Source organism: Mustela nigripes, chromosome 12 (genome assembly GCF_022355385.1).
Source record: "Mustela nigripes isolate SB6536 chromosome 12, MUSNIG.SB6536, whole genome shotgun sequence".
In the NCBI taxonomy this organism is placed as follows: Eukaryota; Metazoa; Chordata; class Mammalia; order Carnivora; family Mustelidae; genus Mustela; species Mustela nigripes.
In genome coordinates this window covers 25,879,361-25,886,960 of record NC_081568.1, presented here as the reverse complement: position 1 = coordinate 25,886,960, position 7,600 = coordinate 25,879,361, and the positions used below count along the sequence as shown (strand labels likewise).

Here is a 7,600-nt window from a genome sequence, read left to right as displayed (position 1 = left end):
AAAAAAAAAAAGAAAGAAACTCTCTCTCTTACTATCTCTACTTTTCTTTCTCTTTCTGATGTAATGATTTTACAATGATCATTACTGATCTTTAAATATTTTAAGACCCACAATCCCAGAATGTGTCATAGAAACTTATATTTTTAAAATTTTAGTTACAGCTTTTATAAAATTGGTGACTAAATTAATAATTATCTATTTTGATTCTACAATGTACTTATAAATTACTTCTGTTTAGGAAATTCATTTATTAAAGTCTTAGAAAATTAGATGGCTATTTTCTTAGCTGTGCTGAATTTGAATGTTTGCAAATAAATCAATTTCAAATTTCCCTGTTTAAATTTCAAATGTTCCTGTTTAAAAATATATATATATAAAATACACATATACATATACATATATAATAACATATATATGTATATATATATATGCACACATAGAGTTTATAAATCACCTGGCAGGTATTGTGATTATAGAAACTGTTATTTCAAAAATCAGTATTCAAAGAAGGTATGATAGAGTTGAGAATGAGAAATCTGGCCCAGCTAGAACAAATAGATGGGATACTGATCCAAAGTAATCCTCTTGAAGAAATTTAGACTGTGTGAGGGTGCTGAAAAAAACCTTAGAATCTTCAATTACTCAAGTTTTATTTTACTTCCATCATCCCTGGTGTATTGTAGCACCCTTGCACCCAACAAATTATATCACACTTAGGGTCTTGAAAGTGACATAAATTTATTATATGCAGGCCTAGAAGAAGTCTAAAATGGGTCAGCAGGACTGTGTTCCTTGGGGAGGTTCTGGGGAAGAATCTGTTTCCTTACCTTTTCCAGTTTGTCTGTCTGTTCGTTCATTTATTTTCTTTCTTTCTTTCTTTCTTTCTTGGCCTTTTCTTTGCCTAGAGGCTGCCCACATTCTTTGTCTCATGGCTTCAGTATTATTCCAGTTCTGCTTCCATCATTACGTCTTTTCCTCTGACTGTGACTCTCCAGTTTCCCTCTTATAAGGACCCTTATGGTTATATTGGGTCCACCTATAGTACAACATAATCTCCCACCTTAAAACCCTAAGTGTAATCACATCTGCAAAATCCCCTTTGCCATGTAAGATAGCATAACTGGTTCTAGGCTTCTTTGGGAGGTGTAGGCATCTTTGGGAGGACATTATTAGCCTACCATACCTGATACTGCTTCTTGCAAAAGAGTGCCGAACTATAGAAGTCAGTGCTGCTCAGGAATCAGTGACTTGATATATTATCTCAGACTTGTCTGGAGAAGTCAGTGGCCCTAAAAGGGACACTGTCAGTCTCAATATGGGATTCTTGCGGGGCAGAACTTAGGACATGGTGTACGCAACACATTTTTTGCCTGAGTTGGCTTTGAGCAGATGAGCATTTTAGAAACCCGACAAATGCTGAGAAGATGTCACTGGTGATTGCAGAAGTTTCTCTCCAGGCAGCACGAACAGATCCAACTCAGGAAGCTAGTTGCCAATGCAAGCCTGAAAACAACAACAACAACAAATGGGGAAAAAAAAAAAACCCAAAACAAAACAAAAACCACTTGCCATTATACCCACGCTCTTCTACCTCTCCCCAATACAGAATGAGCAGGAAAAGGGCAAGCAAGATTCAACACAATAGCCAACTAAATTTGAGAAATAATTGAGCTAAGCAATAAACAATCGATTTCTGAACTATAGGATTTTTCCGTACGCACTATGATTTTTCACAGAAAGGATATAGTATATAGTTGAAATGGACTCTTTAATGCCATGTTCTGTGCATACATGGTCTTAATCTCTCTATTCAAGGACTATCCTTTGAGAAACTGCATCTTCAGCTATACTAACCCAGGAAAGTAAGACTGATCCTGTGGAAATTGCTCTGAGTTGGCTACAAGAGTAAATTGTCTCTTAATAGACACCATACACTCTCTTTTTGAAAGAGGCAGTGAAGTCCAAGTATAAAAAGAGATAAGAAAATCCCAGTGGCTTTTTCTCTGCTTCCCATAAAGGCCATATTAGAATTTTTTTTTTTTTTTTTACTAATAATTCTTACATCCAAGACCCTGGCAGTCTGGGCTTTGAAGACTCAAACTAGAAACTGAACAGTCAAGAAAAATGAACCCTTTTCCAGGGCACCATTTGGGGGAAATCTAGCTTCTTATTGTCCCTTTACATTTATTTTCAGCTAATATGATCCAGGATGTTTTGCCAAGACTGGTCCACCTGCCAGAAATTCAGCAGGCTGGTAAAGGCCAGACATTCTCAAGTAGTAGAAGAGGTAATGAAAATAAAAGGGCATGCAAAACCTGATGTTTTCCTGCATGCTTCTCTTACCATAGACACTTAGAAAAACAAAAACAAAAATAAAAAGTAATTACTGAAAGCTATCACAACATGATTTGCTGAGTCACTGAATTAAGTTTTTTTAATAGACCTGTTTATTTCTAGAGAACTGTTGATTTTTAATAGAGATGTTGCTATTTGAATCCAAGTGAGGATTTTTGTTCACTATACATCCAAAACTAAGGCTGTGTCAAATAGCAGTTACTATATGTCAGACACAAAGAAATTAGAAGAAGAAAGACACAGTTTAAGGGATCTCTGAGCTTTATCAGAGCTGCTTAGTTAAAGAATCCACGTGTTAAAAATATTACAAGAGTTTTAAACTTGGAATCAAGAGAGATTTCATCCTGGTCCCCCATGAATTAGCTGTGTGATCTGGACAGGTCACTGATTGTTTCTGAAATTCAATTCTCTCATCTCAGAATTAAAGGTGAAAATGCATGCCCTATATTCCTTGGCTCATCATTGGGAGACAAAATGAGATCAGGTCTAGGATAAAATTTCTAATTATCAACTACTTTCCTTAAAAGAGGATGGTCAAAGAAAGATGCACCCTTTCTCTGGAATTATTCCAGTGGCCTTAACATGCTAAGATACATAAAAAATTAAATCAGCCTTCTTCCCTGACCTCAGAGACTTAAGCTTTCTACAAGCAACTCAAAATGAGTGCTTCACTGTAAATGAAATCTGATTTAAGGAATATCAGCACTGAGACATCCCTTGGAGGCCATGGTTGTTTTCTCTTTCACAATATTGTGAACAATAATCACGTGGTTTTAGAAATTACTCCAATATGTCACATCTCTAGACTGTAGGTTTTTTCTTCTGATTATCCTAGAAATTTACCTTGACCACATCCCTGCTATGAATTATTCTCTTCTGCCTAAGCCACAGTCTTGATAGTAACCAGTTGCTATTCCTTCACATATAATCCTCTAAGCCCTCCGAGTACCAGCATTTCATTAAACAGATCTCCTCTGGTCTTGGAAACATGACAGTGGGTCACACCACAAAGATGGAATTTTTCACATCTGAATCATGTAATAACATCAGAATTAACTTCAGAAATCATCTTCTGTAATGGTTTATGAGATTTTTTTTTTAGTAGCACAAAACTTTTATAAAATTAAATCTTGGGTAGAGTGCCATATATAAAATAAATTTGACCCAAACTGCCTTGAATAAAGGGGGGACAAAAAAAAGGCAGAGCTCTAACATATTACTCAGTTTCTTTGTTTCACTGAAGATTCTAAGGTTCCATTAAATGATTTGAAAACCATTCTATATAGTCCAATCTCCCCTTCCCTCCAGAGCTTTAGTCTCTTCTACAATAACCACCAGCAGGTTGTTCAACCTTTCAACATTTCCAGTGATGTCCGTCCTCCCAAGGAAGGCCATCCTATTTTTAGACAGTTTTGTTTATTTAGAAATAGAATGTTCATTCTTATGTTTTGTTGGTTTCCTTATAATTTATATTTGTTGAAACTGGAACAAAGCTAGATTGTGTTATATTCCATGTATCTGAGTCAATGATCATATTTCTCTGAAACATTTTTTTACAAACTAAACATCCTTTTTCAACTTTCTCATAATGTGAGACTATGTGGTCCTAATTTCTGTTCAAATTACTTTCCTCTGGGTTTCCTTTAGTTTGTCAATGTCAGTTTTAATTTGTGTGCCCAGAAGTATGCACAGTAATTGCAACCGTCAACTCTCTCATTTTAAATATTTTACTTCTGTTAATAGGGCTTACATTTGATTTGGAGAAGACTCATGGAGCTTAGTCAACTAAATCCCTGATATCATTCTTGAATATGCTACTGCAAAACAGTATTTCTCGTATCTTAAACTTGTAAACATGTTTTCATGGCTTCATGTGGTCGTTTTTCTTTGCTGTAGCTTATGAAGCCAACTACACTGTGCTGTTAGAAAAATTCCCAAGTTCTTATCATTTATAGGAGCTATGATTTGTAGGATCTGGTAAATTAGCAACTGTCTATTGTTCACAATTTATTCTGCAATTGCAGAGACAGCATCTTCTTAATTTTCTGTAGATCTTTATTGACATAAATTCTGTTTCAAAACAAGTTGGTCATTATTTTAGATCCAAACTATGTACTCATGGCTACCCATTTGTATATGACTGAAAGAAGTTTTTTGCTATAGAATTTTTGAGGCTTGAAGACTGGTGACCGTAAGCCTGAAAGGCTATGAAACCTGCTAAGTTGATTATGTTATTCTCCAATGGTCCTGAGTCTGTAGCTTCAACAATCTACCCCTGAACCAAGGGTTTTAGATGAATTTTTAAGCAGCAGAAGATCAGTCTGAATTTTCATTTTTCCCTAGGAATTTTTTCAACTTTGTGGGTTCCAGCCAGATACTTTGCCTTCCTTGAACGTATTTTCATGTGGTTTTATAATATTTATTCAACATTATTTTCCATTAGTTCTCTATTTTTAATTGTTGGTAACCATTTCAGTGTGTAGCTATTACATGGTGGAGAACTGATTTATCCACATTAATGTCTGAGGAGACCATGACCCATTTTATTTGCTGCGTGGTCAGCCCCAGTATTCATGGCAGGTTTTCTGAATATATCTGATGAAGTCTTTAAGCACATGTAATTCTGAAAACACATTCCCATTTAGTAAGACTTATACAGGATGGTAAGCCCAACATGGCAAAATGTTTCTAAAAAATTCCATAAACATTAAGCATATTTATGTCATAGCATTAAGTTTGGTCAATTTGAAACTTACTGTATTGTAGTATAAGAGGCATTTTGTTTGCTTGTGTTTACTTTCCCAGGAGTAAATGCGTTTGGGTTAACCACAATGGCAAACTTAGTCAAGACATTTATGTCAACAAATCCTACTGCTTAACAAAGTCACATTCTTAGTTTCTAGGACAGCAGACTGGATTCTAAGTAATAAGGTGTTTATAAGGCATGCTGTAAATCTGGGACTATAAACATGTCTACTTTTCTGTTAAACCTGTTGCTGTGCATGAGGTACAATAAGCTCTCTTTTTAGTTTTATGGTGGCCAGTATGTTGGCTTGCCAATCCTGATTGCTGTTGATTCTACTGTTCCCAAAGCCTCCTGCCAAGCTCTTGACCCAAGTCACGCTCCCTGGTGATGTCATAATGCTGCTAAGAATTTGCTCATTCACTGTACCTGCAGGGATGCCCCAAGAGTCACATACTTTCTCTATTAGTCACACACTAATTGGAGAATAACATCATAAAACAAGCAGGGCCTCTCCTTCCCCTGATTGCAAAGGTATCACATTTTTAGGTCTTTCATAATAAGCCTATAGATGATATAATAAAATGACTATTACCTTTATAGAAATTATTAACATGGCTTTTTCTTCAGTTAACTACTACTTTTGTTGTTTTGACAAGAAACAAGATTTTCTCTGCATTTATAAGCAAAATTTATTTCAATTCAACACATATTCATGAAACACAAGTGCCTGGTATTTGAGATTATCATCACAGTTACTGATGCTAAATACCTGTAGGAAAAGAGGACAAACTGGTAGTAGATCTTGGTATTTAAATTACATGATGTCAGATATATCTGTTTGGAAAAATATGATCAATTAAGGCCTTTTCACCCAAATGTTATTATATAGATAAACCGTGCATCTTGCCTTACTTTACACTTGATTCCCTCACCCAAAGTGCTCATAGAATAATGTTTCAAAGATCATGTCAGACCAAATATTAAAAACAAAAACAATCCCTCAACAAAAAAATTCTTAAAATCCTCTGGTTTTGAGTTCAGTCCCAAACAAATAGCTCTTGTATTTTTACACTTTTTGTTTCAGTGTTTTAATCAGGCATGACCAATGACCCAAATACAAATGACTAAAACCACAAGTTAAGTTCTCATGGACTATGAGACTTGGAGCTTATCCTCTACCTTTGATGTGTCAGAATGTTTCCTTTGACACTTCATTTAATAAAAGAATTTTTTAGTGGATTTTCTTCTGCTACCTTCAGGAAGAAATTCCATTAATAACTGAACTCTTAAAGAGTTAGAGGCTATTTCTAGAAAGTTCCTTGAGTTACTTCATCCACTATTATACCTATGTATTTGACATTCAATTTGACAATGAACATGAATTAGGCAAAAATCATTTTCTTAAACAGTTTTTCAAATTTCAGTGATAAATAGATATTTTGCACAAGAGAAAAGCTCTTGTGGATCCATTAAATTATTTTTACCATGATGTTAATCAGATCTGTCAATTTTACAGAGTAAAACCTAAACGCCGCTCATGTTCCCCCAGTGCCTCAGCCCAGCTGTGCAACTGAGCCCATGGCACCTACCCTATTGCCTAGGCCTTGGGCCCCCCTGCCAGAGGTGCAGCACTATCAGACCAGAGCTCCTTGTGGCATGTTTTCTAAAGGGTTGATAAAGATAGGAGTGGGGTGATATTGGACAACAAGCTTCAACAAGCACTATCCAATGGGATATGGACTCCATTTAATCAGTTGACTGTCAGGCCATTTTGTCTGTGTTTGAAAGAAAAAAGCAAGTTCACTGGCATCTGTTAAGTACATCACAGACTAGCAGAACATCTTCCACTCTTATCACAGGGACAACTCTAGGATTATTGAGAAGAATAAGCTCAGGCAAGTACTCTCAGGGTAACAGCTCTCTGACCAGTTTCAGGACATCCTCCTTCGCAAGTCTGACAGATGTGGACAGGGACAAATCATTTGATGACTTCATCCAAGGCTGCGTCTTCTTGCAGAATGCATGATCAGTGAAAGTGAAGTTTCTGTGGCCTCCTAAGTGCAACATTCCATGATTTCCTTACCAGCATTGACAGATACATTCAGGCATTATCATACCAATCAGGATGGCTGGATTCAGGTGTCAGATGAACAGTATTTGTCCATGGTCTTTAGCATCTTATGACACTAGCCTTTGCAAATAGCAAGTGACTTACGGAAGGAAGACTAAAAATGCCATCTCCCTACATGCCATTCTTCCTTTAGATTTTATATAATTAACATTTGAGGATCTGACTGTACATATGTGGATAAGCTAATTAAGGCTTCTGCAAGTGTAACTGTAGTTATAATTATTCACATATAAACATTTGATTTGACACTGTTCAATTGTCCCATGAGTTAAGATATAATAATGTTTCAGGTATCCTGCATTCAAAAAATTTATCATGTGAATTTCCAGATAGCTCTAGTTCAAATACTTTTATTAGACAATAGGAAT

The 7,600-nt window shown here is 35.8% G+C and overlaps 1 pseudogene; it reads left to right on the top strand.

Moving 5' to 3' along the window:
* The window catches only part of LOC132027485 (programmed cell death protein 6-like), a 34,799-nt pseudogene extending 27,514 nt beyond the window's left edge, over positions 1-7,285 (top strand).
* The last annotated feature ends 315 nt before the right edge of the window (positions 7,286-7,600 follow it).